Consider the following 15,000-nt stretch of genomic DNA (forward strand, 5'->3'; position numbering starts at 1 on the left):
TAAGATAGATAGATAGATGATAGATAGATAGATAGATAGATAATGGATAATAGATATGAGATAGATATAAGATAGATAGATAGCGGACATTGTCTGACCGTCCTGTCACGGATGTCATCGCGGACACAGATGAGTGAATGAGGCCTAACGTTTACAATGATGTCGAAAATCTCAAGAAAATCAAACAGTTTTCAAGGTAACGTACAAGCCAATAAATCAAAGTGGATTAACAGCGGACAACCCCTCAATGGTCTGTGAAATGTACAATTATCTAGAAGTGGAAGCATGGAGCTGTGGGCATTGATTTGGGTGGAGCAGCAGTTTATGCAAGATTAATCATTTACCAATATACATTTAGGGTAAATTCACACGAGGCAGATTTGTTACCAAAATCTCTGGCTGAAAATCAGTTCCAGTCTCACTGGGGTCGTTTCACGGCTTGCACAAGAATAGGATAGCTACAGAAATGTCTGCCACAAATCTACCATACACAGATAAACAACGACCTACAAGAACTGAAGCCAAAGGTACAAATGCAAAAAAGTGTAAAAGCTTTATTAAATAACATGATTACATACATATAAGACATTATGTTAAAAAGAAATAGCAGCAGGAAAAAAACCACCATCCCGGTGGTACACTACATTAAGAATAGTGATACCGTATACATGACAATCATAAATCTATGTGATATATGGCAGAGTCTCCTATAGAAATATGTTCGATATCCCTATGTAGGACAAGGGAGTCACTACCAGGGAAGTAGCAACAGTCAGAACGGCAAATATAGCCGGACCATATGGAAACCATGGCGCCTAGCGGAGTACTGACCAAGAAAACAATAATGAACATATATAGGGGAGACTTACCAAGCAAAGTAGTGTATCCAGACCGGGATGGCGTTACCCCAACGTGCGTTTCAGCGTGCCTTCGTCAAGGGGCACGCCGAAGGCATGCCGAAACGCACGTTGGGGTAACGCCATCCCGGTCTGGATACACTACTTTGCTTGGTAAGTCTCCCCTATATATTCTGACTGTTGCTACTTCCCTGGTAGTGACTCTCTTGTCCTACATAGGGATATCGAACATATTTCTATAGGAGACTCTGCCATATATCACATAGATTTATGATTGTCATGTATACGGTATCACTATTCTTAATGTAGTGTACCACCGGGATGGTGTTTTTTTCCTGCTGCTATTTCTTTTTAACATAATGTCTTATATGTATGTAATCATGTTATTTAATAAAGCTTATACACTTTTTTGCATTTGTACCTTTGGCTTCGGTTCTTGTAGGTCGTTGTTTTGTTAAAGGAGCTGGTACTTTTCTGTATAATAGTTGACCCCCTTTGTATTGCCGCAACATGTGTTGTATTGACTCGTAGTTTTGGCATGGGAATCAACGTTGGTCTTATATCGGTATTATCATACACAGATAAACCCTAATCTTTTGAGACATTTTTCTTTAACCCCTTCCCGACCTCTGCTGTACGTGTACGACAGAAGTCGGGTCTATAAAGGTTATGCCCGCTCCAGAGTGCAGCGGGTGCCATAGCCACTGCGTTTCTGCTGTTTTAGGGAGTCTTCACGCGCTGTGCATTTCGTTGCAGAATTTTACCTGACTCAAAACCAGTTCTATCCACCTGAATGGCCCATGTAATTGCCGACCTATCCAAATAAATGGAACTGATTTTCAGTCGTGGAAAATTCTGCAACATAATCAGCGGCGTGTGAAGGGACCCTAAAACAGCAGACAGCTGGGACTAATGTTTGTGATTGGCAATAACACCATTTACAGACATTTAACCCCTCAGACACCATGGTCAACTGGGACCAATTGTGTCTGCGAGGGCTTTCCTCTGGAGCGCTGCAGTCACAGGGCTTCTGTCACGTATGTACCGAGACATATGGACGTCCCGGCGACAGTGAGTGGCAGGAGATCTGTGAGAATGGCAACACGTGGTTTGATCTGACAGGTTTTCCTTTTGGATCAATAGGTGTCTGTGTTGTTTCTGGTAATGGCCGCACCCCTTGCCTCCAGGTGTTGCTTATGTGGTCATTTAACCTTCCTTATTTATAGTTGCTTCTCCCACTATACTGTGCGGTTTATAGCTTCTGTGCCTGTGGATTGTTTGTGGTTGGATCTCGGCTGAGTTCCTGGTGCTTCCATAGCCTCTTTCAAGTTAAGTCTTTCCTTTCCCTTTTTGTATTTTGTTTGGGTTCTGTGTGTTGCATTTCCCTATTGTTTGTATTAGGCCTGAAAGAGACTCCTTTTCATCCTTCCTTTTGGAGGAACAGGTAATCTCGTTCCTGCCATTAGTACCAGGGTCCTATAGGGTTAGATTGGACTTTAGATATTCCTGCGTATGAACTCACCTACCTTTAGGGTCTTTTCATACTGGTAGTCAGTAGGATTTTGGTTAGGGTTTTCACTAGGAGGTGTCCATCTTCCTTCCCTAGTTCTCAGGCCTGATTCCCTGTCCCCCCCCCCTTCCCTCCTATGCTAGGTGTGGTTTTTCCCTCCCACACCAAAGCGTGACAGCTTTATTGTGCTGATATCGGAGAAGCTGTTCAATGGCTGTGGTAGCCTCAGTCTCTCTGAAGGATCTGAGGCTACCACAGCAATGTAATGGAACTCCTATAGGCTGCAATGGTAATTCATTGCTGTCCATGGGACCAGCGATCTAATGATTGAATGTTTATTTTCCCTAGGGGGATTAAATATGAGTGTAAAACAATTTTTAAGAATTAAAAGTTTTTAAAAATACAAAAAAAATTCTAAATGTTTAAAAAATTCAAATCATCCACCTTTCCCCATAATAAAAATGAAATACAGATTATTAGCATTGCCGCATTCCAAAATATCTGAATTATTAAAAAATAAATGACTTTATCCTCTCAAACAAAAATTGAATAAAAAGTTATCAAAAAGTCAGACACTCTCCAAAATGGTATTAATAAAAACTACAGATTACCCTGTAAAAAATTAGCCCCCACACAGCTCCATAGACACAAATATAAAAATGTTATGGGGTCAGAATAAAAATTTGTTAGATTTTTTCAATATTAAAAAACAAGAGAAACTATATAAATGTGTTATCACTGCAATCATACTGACCCAGAGAATTAGGTAACAGGTCAGTTTTATGGCATACGGAATGCCATAACAACAAAACCCCAAAATTACTATGGCAGAATTGCATTTCTTTCCAATTCAACCCCATTTGGATTCCCCTTACATTGTGCACCCCCGCCGATCAGCTGTTTGAGAAGACCTCAGTACAATGGCTATTAAAAAAAAGTGTAAAAAGTTATGGATCTGGGAAGGCAGGGAGTATAAAAATGAGAATGGAAAGTTACAATGGCAGTCGGGACTTTAAATATGGTGCCACCTCGCTCGTCCAGTGGGCAGCATAGCAGCCGGGTGCCTGCTGTCTTAAATGATAACGTCAATTGCACATATTTAAGCCTTCAGATGCCGTGGTCAACTGTGACCACGGCATCTGTGCAATTAAAGACCAGGAGTGCGTGCTCCAGGCTGTGCTCCGGCTCTCCCCGGCGAGGATTGGGGAAGCCGGATGAATTGTGCAGCTGCCCTTGTACTCAGGAGTGGTAGAGAGCTGCCCCACACAAGTTCCTATGGAGAGACTGCCTGTGGCAGGGCTCCATAGGAACATAGGTCATTTATAACCTAGGGGTCAAAAAATTGGCATATATCTGGCGCAGATTCTATCACACGTCATGGTGTGGCAGAATCTGTGACTTCTTCTCCGCTCATTCCGGGTCTAAAACAGGGGGCGTGGTGTGGATGGTAAGGGGGTTGGCCAGCAGGCTTATCTTATTTATCATTTTCTATGCCTGGTTTAGGTTTACATAATGTTCTAAATGTAAGACAGAAAGGAAGCTGTCTTACGTTTAGAATTGGCGCTAGATGCACCGAAGTTATGTAAAGTCCGGCACCTCTACATAACTTTCGCGATCCACCACCAGCTATAGGGCTTATTAAGACCTTTATCTTTTTACACCCTGTCACTGGTCAGGTGTAATAGGAGTACAAACATGGCAGACCTGGGGGCCTTCAATAAGCCCCTGGCTGCCATGAAAACTGCTCAGCACTCTGTAGCTGCATCATACAGTTGAAACCAGAAGTTTACATACACTATATAAAAAGACACATATGCATGTTTTTCTCAATATCTGACATGAAATCAGAATAAACCTTTCCTGTTTTTGGTCAATAAGGATTACCATTTTTATTATTATTTGCCAAATACCAGAATAATGAGAGAGAGAATGTTTTAAAGGGCTTCTGTCACCCCACTAAACTCTTTTTTTTTTTTTTTTTTTGTGTGTACTTATAATCCCTATCCTGCCATATTGCCATACATTATGTTATTAATCATTTTCGTTCAGTAGATTTAGCAAAAAACTTACTTTTATAATATGCTAATTACCTTTCTACCAGCAAGTAGGGCGTCTACTTGCTGGTAGCAGCCGCAGAAAACCGCCCCCTCCTCTTGTTGATTGACAGGGCCAGCCGCGATCTCCTCCTCCGGCTGGCCTTGTCAGCATTTCAAAAATCGCGCGCCTGTGTTGATTCGGCGCAGGCGCTCTGAGATAAGGAGGCTCGCCTCCTCAGCACTCCCTCAGTGCGCCTGCGCCGATGACGTCTTCTCTTTCGGTGATGTCATCGGCGCAGGCGCACTGAGGGAGTGCTGAGGAGGCAAGCCTCCTTATCTCAGAGCGCCTGCGCCGAATCAACACAGGCGCGCGATTTTTGAAATGCTGACAGGGCCAGCCGGAGGAGGAGATCAACAAGAGGAGGGGGCGGTTTTCTGCGGCTGCTACCAGCAAGTAGACGCCCTACTTGCTGGTAGAAAGGTAATTAGCATATCATAAAAGTACGTTTTTTGCTAAATCTACTGAACGAAAATTATTAATAACATAATGTATGGCAATATGGCAGGATAGGGATTCTAAGTACACAAAAAAAAAAAATTAGTTTAGTGGGGTGACAGAAGCCCTTTAAGGCACTTTCTGCAATGTCAAAAGTTTACATACACTAAGATTACTATGGCTTTAAACAATTCTGGACTGCCCATATGATGCAGTCATGTGTTTGGAAGCTTCTGTTAGGTTTGTTGGCAACATCTGCGTTAATTAGAGACACACCTGTGGATGTATTTAAATGCACACCTGAAACACACTGCTTCTTTGTGTAGCATCATGGGAAAGTCTAAAGAAATCAGCCAAGATAAAAGATATCAGGAAGAGAATTGTGGACTTGCACAACCTTGGGTGCAATTTCAAGATACCTGAAGGTGCCTAATTCATCTGTACAAACAATTATATGCAAGTACAAACAAGATGGGAATGTCCAGCCATCATACCGCTCAGGAAGGAGATGGGTTCTGTGTCCCAGAGATGAATTTGCTTTGGTCCGACATGTGCATATCAACCCAAGAACAAAAGCAAAAGACCTTGTGAAGATGATAGCGGAAGCTGGTAAGATTGTGTCAATATCCACAGTGAAACGAGTGCTGTATCAACATGGGCTGAAAGGCCACTCTGCCAGGAAAAAGCCATTACTCCAAAAGGAACATAAAAAAGCCAGATTAATGTTTGTAAATGCACACAGGAACATTTTTGGAGACATGTCCTGTGGTCTGACGAAACTAAAATTGAACTTTTGGGCCATAATGACCATTGTTACGTTTGGAGGAAAAATGAGAAGCTTGGAAGCCTAAGAACACCATCCCAACTGTGAAACACGGGGGGGGGGGGTTCAGCATCATGTTGTGCGGTTGTTTTGCTGCAGGAGGAACTGGTGCACTTCACAAAATAGATGGCATCATGAGGAAAGCAGATTACGTGGAAATACTGAAGCAACATCTCAAGACATCAGCCAGGAAGTAAAAGCTTGGGCGGAAATGGGTCTTCCAATTGCACAATGACCCGAAGCATACTGCCAAACTAGTTACAAAGTGGCTTAAGGATAACAAAGTCAATGTTTTGGAGTGGCCATCACAAAGCCCTGATCTCAATCCCATTGAAAATTTATGGGCAAAGCTGAAAAGGCAGGTGTGAGCAAGGCGACCAACAAACATGGCTCAGTTACACCAGTTTTGTCAGGAGGAATGGGCCCAAATTCCGACCAACTATTGTGAAAAGCTTGTGGAAGGATATCCAAACGTTTGACCCAAGTCATACATTTTAAGGGCAATGATACCAAATATTAATGAAATGTATGTTAACTTTTCACTTTTCAGAAAGTAATAAAAATGCCTTAAAACATTCTCTCTCTTATATTATTATGGCATTTGGCAAATTATAATAATTATGGTAATTCTAATTGACCAAAAACAGGAAAGGTTTATTCTGATTTCATGTCAGATATTGAGAAAAACATGCATATGTGTCTTTTTATATAGTGTATGTAAACTTATGGTTTCAACTGTAGGTGGCCCACTATATCTAACCACTTAGATGCCATGCTTCCTATTGACTGCATTATCTAGGGGATTCATTTGCAAAGACTGGACTTTTCACTTTCATTTCACACCTGTTTTGTATAATAGTCAACTAAAAGTTAACTACATAAATAATATTCAACTAAAAATCAACTACACAGCCCAATCCATTGTGCAGTGGCCAATGCTCTGTAGTACAGTGCAGTACAGAGCCATGTGCATGGCGCCTAAAGTTGTATGAATTATTATGAGATGATCATATGAGCAGTGACACATCAGCACAGGAGAAGTAGCCGTGTACTCACATATTATCTCATAAACATGTCAGTGCTCATAATGTATCGACATATCAATGATAGATGGATAAATGGATGGATAGATAATAGATGATAGATTGATATATAGATAGATAGATAGATAGATAGATAGATGGATGGATAGATGGATAGATGGATAGATGGATAGAGGGATAGATAGATAGATAGATAGATAGATAGATAGATAGATAGATAGATAGATAGATAGATGGATAGACTGTGTACAGTGTCAGGGTGCACTATGATCTGCAGGGAGACCACCGGACCTAGAGAGGAGTGGTAGAGCAGGAGAAGTAAGTTAATTTATTTATTTTAAGGTCTGATCTGAGGTCTGATACTGGTGGGTCTGACATGGAGGTCTAAAGGAGGTCTGATCTGAGGTCTACTATGAGAGGGTCTGACATGGAGGTCTCGTGGGGATCTGAGGTCTTATATTGGGGGGTCTGACATGGAGGTCTAATTGGGTTCTGATCTGAGGTCTGATATGGGGGTCTGACATGGAGGTCTAAAGGGGATCTGATCTGAGGACAAATATGAGGGGGTCTGACATGGAGTTCTAATGGGGATCTGATCCGAGGTCTGATATGGGGAGGTCTGATATGGAGGACTAATTGCGGTCTGATCTGAGGACTGATATGGGGGTCTGACATTGAGGTCTGAAGGGAGTCTCATCTGAGGTCTGATATGGGTGGGTATAACATAAAGGTTTGACTGGGGTTTCATTTGAGGTTTAATATGGTGGTCTGATCTAAAGATCTGATATAGAGGTCTGAGGATCTGATATGGGGGTGTGATTTGAGGATCTGATATGGGAGTCTGATCTAAAGTGTGATATGGGGGTCTGATTTGAGGTCTGATATGGGGGGGTCGGATCTGAGGATTTGATATAGGGTCTGATATGAAGATCTGATATGGGGGTCTAATTTGTGGTCTGATATGGGGGTCTGCTCTAAGGTGTGATATGGGGGTTTGATCTGAGGATCTAATATTAGGGGTCTGATCTGAAAGGTAAGGTATTTTTTGCACTGGAGCATAATATAAGGGGGTATTTTCATAATGGCGCACATTATAAGGGGGTATTTTTTGTACCAGCACACATTATAAGGGAGTATTATTTTGTACTGGTACACATTATAATGAGGTATGTTTGTACTGGCACACATAAATTTTTTTTTTTTTTTTTACTGGCACATATTAACAGGCATTTTTCTATTGGTACACATTATAAGAAGTTTTAGTACAGGGGGGCTATGGGGAACATGATGACTAGTATGGACACAATGGCGGCATTATTATTATTGGAAGCACTATGGGAGATAATTATTTTTATTGGTGCAACTTTGGGGAGCACTTTTACTGTGGAGGGTACCCTAGCACAGTATCAGCTCGGCACAATTATTTTTTGGGGGTATTATGTTTACACTGTTTGTGTCAGGGACACTATTTGGGAGCATATTGGGCATAATATTGGGGGTGGCAGGATGGATTGTTCAGGAGGTGTGAGTATGATGGAAAAGTAGGAAACTAAGACGAGAGATGGCTTAAAGAAATCATCATGGCGGTCTGGTCTGAAAGGAGAAGATGAGGAAAGAGAACATCTACAGTACAGACCAAAAGTTTGGACACACCTTCTCATTCAAAGAGTTTTCTTTATTTTCATGACTATGAAGGCATCAAAACTATGAATTAACACATGTGGAATTATATACATAACAAACAAGTGTGAAACAACTGAAAATATGTCATATTCTAGGTTCTTCAAAGTAGCCACCTTTTGCTTTGATTACTGCTTTGCACACTCTTGGCATTCTCTTGATGAGCTTCAAGAGGTAGTCCCCTGAAATGGTCTTCCAACAGACTTGAAGGAGTTCCCAGAGATGCTTAGTACTTGTTGGCCCTTTTGCCTTCACTCTGCGGTCCAGCTCACCCCAAACCATCTCGATTGGGTTCAGGTCCGGTGACTGTGGAGGCCAGGTCATCTGGCGCAGCACCCCATCACTCTCCTTCATGGTCAAATAGCCCTTACTTTCAAAGTTTTCCCAATTTTTCGGCTGACTGACTGACCTTCATTTCTTAAAGTAATGATGGACACTCGTTTTTCTTTACTTAGCTGCTTTTTTCTTGCCATAATACAAATTCTAACAGTCTATTCAGTAGGACTATCAGCTGTGTATCCACCTGACTTCTCCTCAACGCCACTGATGGTCCCAACCGCATTTATAAGGCAAGAAATCCCACTTATTAAACCTGAAAGGGCACACCTGTGAAGTGAAGACCATTTCAGGGGACTACCTCTTGAAGCTCATCAAGAGAATGCCAAGAGTGTGCAAAGCAATAATCAAAGCAAAAGGTGGCTACTTTGAAGAACCTAGAATATGACATATTTTCAGTTGTTTCACACTTGTTTGTTATGTATATAATTCCACATGTGTTAATTCATAGTTTTGATGCCTTCATAGTCATGAAAATAAAGAAAACTCTTTGAATGAGAAGGTGTGTCCAAACTTTTGGTCTGTACTGTACATCAGAGGAGACGTCACTGGATATAAGAGAAATATGGTGCTGTGTTGCCCTGTATGTTTTGTAGCATTGTATGTAATGTTGTAAAGTATGTATTTAACAGTAGGGCTGGAGGGAAAGGGTTAGGTTGAGAATTTAGCATTAGGGGGTGCCATTTCAATTTTTGCCTTATGCAGCAGAAATTAGGGCCCGAGATGAACTCTTGCACCAGGGCCCATGAGCCTTTAGCTACACCTAGATAGATAGATAGATAGATAGATAGATAGATAGATAGATAGATAGTCCAAAAGCAAAAGAAAACAGCAGCACTGTCACTGTGAGGTAGTTAGGAGCAATATCTCTGGGAAAGTTCCATTAGTAGATCCAAATTCAAATGATGAGGCAGCACCCAGGATAAGGTGAATGGGTGTTGGACTCGTTTGTTCCCCAGATAGCACCGTTTCAGCCCAGCACAATGAGGCTATCTTTACTAAAGTGCAGAATGGTGGTTGTAGTACATCCGGTGATATCAAGGCACAGTTCCAAGGCAAGTCACATGTAACCAATGAACATGATGTCACATGGCCTAGGACGAAGCCTAAGTGCTCACTGAGTGCTGGGGCCTCTTCGTATAACTGATTGGGGGAGGCCTGGGAGTCGGACCCCCACCGATCCTGAGGATAGGCCATCAGTATGTAAATCCCAGAGAACTGCATTAATAGACAACTCTCACAGCAAGGTAGGATGGCAAAATGAAGTATGCTAGCAGAATTGACTGTCCTTCCAGGTAGAATGTTTGATGGTCCAGGGTCTGTCTGTCTCATTTATTTACTATTTGTAAAGCTTTATGTCTCTCTCTCTATTTTTTCACATCTTACCAGCATTAACAATATTTTGCATTTAATTGGGAACAATTAGTGGGAAATGTTGTCATTGTTTTGAAATGTGAAAGAGATGCAAAAAATATAAAGCTAAAGATTGAGAGATGATAAAGACTTAGATCAATAGATAACTAGAGATAGATAGATAAATAGATAGATAGATAATATATAGATAGATAAATAGATGATAGATAGATAGATAGATAGATAGATAGATAGATAGATAGATAGATAGATAGATAGATAGATAGATAGATAGATAGATACTGTAGATTAGATAGATGGACGTTTGTCATTTTTTCAGCCTTATAAAGTTATTTTGTTACTATGTTACACATAAAGATAATCATCACAATCTGTTTCTCGGTTATTGCAACAATTACTAAACACAAAAAGTATAGAAATTATTCTTACACAATCAGTTGCTTGTCCATCATTAAGGCCTATTGCACATGACCGTATTGCTTTTTCAGTGTTTTACGGTCCGTTTTTCATGGATCCGTTGTTCCGTTTTTTGTTTCTGTTGTGTTTCCGTTTCTGTTCTGTTCCGTTTTTCCGTATGGTATATACAGTATACAGTAATTGCATAGAAAAAATTGGGCTGGGCATAACATTTTCAATAGATGGTTCCACAAAAACGGAACGGATACGGAAGACATACGGATGCATTTCCGTACATGTTCCGTTTTTTTTGCAGAACCATTGACTTGAATGGAGCCACGGAACGTGATTTGCGGGCAATAATTGGACATGTTCTATCTTTCAACGGAACGGAAAAACAGAAACGGAATGCTTACGGAGTACATTCCGTTTTTTGGGCGGACCCATTAAAATGAATGGTTCCGTATATGGACCGCATACAGAACGCAAAAAATGGCCCGTAAACAGGGGGAAAAAACGATCGTGTGCATGAGGCCTTATACTGACAAGGTAAAGTTTGCTTGAATCAAAGTTATATCTGAATTGGTGACAAAAAAGGAATTGAAAATTTGCTATATGATTGTATTCTACAAACAGCACAGGCTGGTATTAAACATTGTTTTCTATGGTACAAACAGCAGCTCCAGCTTTTCGCAGAAGATCTATGTGAAATATGAAACACAGGACACATAAACCTTTTTTTGTTGTTGTTTTGTTTGTTTTTTTCGTTTTGTATATATTTTTTCGCTACTAGAGTCAACAATTAGTTGGCATTTTATGCCTTTCTTATTGCTTCAAAAATGCAGCATGCTGGGGCTTTTTGGTATTTTTATGGCATTGAGATAATACCTTCTCTATAGAGGAAAAACACTGGTGGTAAGCCAACAAAAAGAGAAAAAAGCATGTATCGCACATCCCCATGCTATGCATTGATCCAGTCCCACTCGAGGAGACAACCTTGGCATGGTGAGTGATCTTGTGCTTTTTGATCAAAACCTCTACCAGTGCCTCATGTACAGTACGTATATCAGGGGGCTGTATACTATTTATTACACTGAGAAGCGATGGTGATTGTGCTGAGGAGCAGTTATAGATCAATGCATAGCTTGTGGATGTGCAATCCATGTTTTTATATTTTTTGGGATACTTCACTGGTGGTAATCCACACTGTGCAAAAAAATGCCAGAAAAAAACACCATAAAAACCTCAGGTGGGAAAAAACAGCACTTATTATTATGGCTTTTTTTTTAAAGATGAAAAACACATAAATTCCTATGTGTAATGACCCTTAAAAAGGACACAAACACACAGGGGGCAATTTATTAAGACTGATGATTCATATATCAGCCCAAAAAAAAAAATACACTGATATCAGATGTAGTGTTGATCGCGAATATTCTAATCGCAAATTTTTATTGCGAATATTGGCACATCGAAAATTCGCGAATATCTAGACCAGGGATCAGCAACCTTCGGCACTCCAGCTGTTGTGAAACTACAATTCCCAGCATGCTCCATTCATTTCTATGTAGGTTCTTAGAAGAGCAGAGCAAGTATGCATGCTGGGAGTTGTAGTTTCACAACAGCTGGAGTGCCGGAGGTTGCCTACCCCTGATCTAGACTATAGTGCTATATATTCGCAATCGCGAATATTCTAGATTTTTTTTCATCAGTACCCATGATCCTTCACTCCTTCTTGCTTGTGAGCCAATGAAAAGGCTGCAATATCTTTGACTTTAGGAGTAGTGTTGATTGCGAATTTTCATATCGCTAATTTTTATCGCTAATTTTCTGATTGCCGATTTTCACAATCAAGAAAATAATGACTGGAGATCACAAATTCACCAAAAAATTCACGAAATATTGCAAATTCGAATATTGCCCATGCTGCTCATCACTAATGAGATGCTCCAAACTGATTAAAGGTGCATCCTGGTATATCTCAGGACGTCCATGTGCCCGAAACTGAAATCTTTGGATGTTAGATGCTGCATAGATTTCAGGTATAGTGTCTACATGTTCTCTGTTGTAGATAATGGTACATTTTGTCGGACTCTCTACACTGTACCCAGGCTCCAGCCACGTTGTTGGAAAGCATTGAGCACAGAGCAAATGGACAGAAAGTTGCAATTTTTTTCCACAAAAGAAGACTTGAGCAAAGGTTTGAGACATTAAGGTTTCCTTTTATAGCGGACTGAGAAATTCCCCTGATGACTTTCATCTGATGACCAAGATACAATGCCTTTGAAAGGTTTACTTTCTGTTAATGTGACCTAAGATTTGTTTCCATTGCTCTCTAAATTGCTTATGATTAAGGTGTCCATACACCTTCAGTAGCTTTTGGCTGGACGCTCGCTTGGCTGGCAGCCATCTCTCTTGACTCCCACATACAAGTACAGGGCTCGGTTCGGCCACGCGTGTATGTGTTTTTTTAATGGGGAGAGAGGAGAACACTGGTGGACACCTCTGGTGCCGGCTTATCTCCTGGAGGAGCAAAAGGAGTGTGTGAAAAAAAAATCCATTTGCCCATTCCTTCTCTCCCCTGACATCATCTGTCAGGCTAGATCCAAGAGCTTCTCGTGCACATTAAACTGTAGGCAGGTCCTAACAAAAATGGCAGGTTTGGCCAACAACACACAAATGCGTATAACAATATTCCAGACCCATATGTCCACAGAATGCAGAACCATTGAAGTCAATGGGTACGCAAATAAAATGCGGATGGCACAAGGACCACATCCGTATTTTGCAGGTCCACGATTTGTGGACCGCATAACAGATACAATTGTGTGCATTAAGCCTTACAGGGAGAGAGTTGCAGCAGAAAGGAGATAGGACACAATCCCTGAGTTGTCTGCTTGAAGAGGATCTAGCAATGAATGAGGAGATCTCCTCTGGATCCATGTGAGGTACAGGGCTGGTCCTGTTAGAAATAAGTTTTTTTACATCATGTCATAAGCCCTTTAAAAGGGTTTCTGAGACTACGAAAAAAATAAAACCAGTCTGCTTCGCACCTCCACCCCTCACTCCAAACAGTGTCTAGACAATTTTTCTAGAGCTAGAACTTCAGTGAGGACTTTGACTAATCACATTCACTTAGCAGTTGCTTAACATTAAATGAGATGTGAATCCATAATCCACATCCTTTGGTTGGTCCTAGGCTTTTCTTCTCCTTTGGTACTCCATACTAGTCGTCTCCAACTGGTGGTTCTCCAGCTACCATGAAACTACAACTCCCAGCATGCCCGTCCAGCTGGGCACTATTTGAAAAACCTGCCCAGAACATGTGAAGACCCTAGATGTCTGGTGTCACATCGTTGCACATACTTCACTTCTGATGCATTCTCTGTGGCCTTCAGTTAATCTTAAACACATTTACCGCATAGAATTTTATCACATACTTGTTAACAACACATACAAGTGGTAAGATGAAAAAGACCCTACGTTTTATGTGGAATATCCAATCAAATCTATTAAGGAGCAAGACAACAGCTGTTCTCAGTCTGTAATTTTCTAATCCAGGGATTTGTGGGCTATATTAGCCCACACAAGATTTTATCAGTTTATATATATGCAAACGTGCAAGTCTTGCGCTAAAAAAACAATACGTAAATCGTGGCAGCCAGTGCAATAGGACAATTAACAAAGGGAAAGAAAGAAAGAAAGAAGGAAAGAAGGAAAGAAAGAAAGAAAGAAAGAAAGAAAGAAAGAAAGAAAGAAAGAAAGAAAGAAAGAAAGAAAGAAAGAAAGAAAGAAAGAAAGAAAGAAAGAAAGAAAGAAAGAAAGAAAGAAAGAAAGAAAGATGGAAAGAAAGATAGAAATTGGGCCTGCTTCACATGTATGCCGTGATCTGGCACAGAGGGTGCAGAAAATGCTGGAGGAAAACTGAGCCAGAACTGATCCCATAGATTTCTATGGGATCGTTCACATACATAGGGCGCCTCAGTTGCAATGCTGAATGTAAAATAGCACCAGAAAGAAAAAGGAGGGAGTCTCGGAGGGAGGATGGATGAAAAGATAGATGGATAGATGGATAGATGGATAGATAGATAGATGGATAGATCTTTTCACTGGAGATACACACAGCTGTCTTTTAGGACACATCTCTCTGTCCAGCTCAGAGAGATGTCCACTGCCAAAACTGACACCACCACAAACAATACTGACCCCATAAGATACTATACGATTAGTTTTGTCTGCACGTCCCAGTTCTTTCTTAGGCCTCTTGCGCACGAACGTTGTCCATCCGCAATTTGCGGTCCCCAATGCACGGGCAATGTCCGTGCAGCGGCCGGGACAGATCGAGACCCATTCAAGTGAATGGATGCAGAGTGCACACGGGCCGGTGCCCGTGTATTGTGGACCCGCCATATGCGTGCCGCAATATGGCCAGGGGCACACAGCGTTCGT

The 15,000-nt window shown here is 41.1% G+C and overlaps 1 long non-coding RNA gene across 1 annotated transcript in view; it reads right to left on the reverse strand.

Annotated features, from left to right (window-relative positions):
* Positions 1–13,960: 13,960 nt before the first annotated feature.
* LOC121004321 overlaps positions 13,961–15,000 on the reverse strand; it is a 5,440-nt gene continuing 4,400 nt past the window's right edge. Inside the window, exon 4 of the long non-coding RNA XR_005779686.1 lies at positions 13,961–14,183. This is a non-coding gene — a long non-coding RNA (uncharacterized LOC121004321). The remainder of the gene's footprint in view (positions 14,184–15,000) is intronic.

The sequence above is a fragment of the Bufo bufo genome, chromosome 6 (assembly GCF_905171765.1).
Source record: "Bufo bufo chromosome 6, aBufBuf1.1, whole genome shotgun sequence".
NCBI classification, from domain to species: Eukaryota; Metazoa; Chordata; class Amphibia; order Anura; family Bufonidae; genus Bufo; species Bufo bufo.